We start from the raw sequence: 376 nt of genomic DNA on the forward strand, positions 1-376 counted from the left end.
GTAGCTGTAAAGTGAAGCACATGCTATTTTCTGCTACATACACTGAGATGGATTAGTGGCAGTTTCTTTAAATACATATTTCTTAGGCTTGTTTGATGGAGTGTGAAAAGCTTTTTTTTCCCCTTCAGTCAGAGGCTAGAACTTATTTATACCTGTCAAACAAAACAAAATCTGTGCATAAGGCTGTCAGAATAACTCAGTTATTCCCCTATCCTTGCTTTGTGAATTTTTTATGCCTTTCAGATGTTTCCTGGCCTGTATCAGAAATGGTGTGGCCAGCAGGAGTAGGGAAGTGATCGTGCCCCTGTACTCGGCCCTGGTGCGGCCGCACCTCGAATACTGTGTTCAGTTTTGGGCCCCTCATTACAAGAAGGAC

General features: G+C 43.1%; 1 protein-coding gene across 1 annotated transcript in view; it reads left to right on the plus strand.

Annotated features, from left to right (window-relative positions):
* Positions 1-376, plus strand: part of PHLPP1 (PH domain and leucine rich repeat protein phosphatase 1) — a 69064-nt gene that overhangs the window by 41783 nt on the left and 26905 nt on the right. The window lies entirely within an intron of this gene.

Source organism: Pygoscelis adeliae, unplaced genomic scaffold, assembly GCF_000699105.1.
Source record: "Pygoscelis adeliae isolate BGI_AS28 unplaced genomic scaffold, ASM69910v1 Scaffold6, whole genome shotgun sequence".
NCBI lineage: Eukaryota > Metazoa > Chordata > Aves > Sphenisciformes > Spheniscidae > Pygoscelis > Pygoscelis adeliae.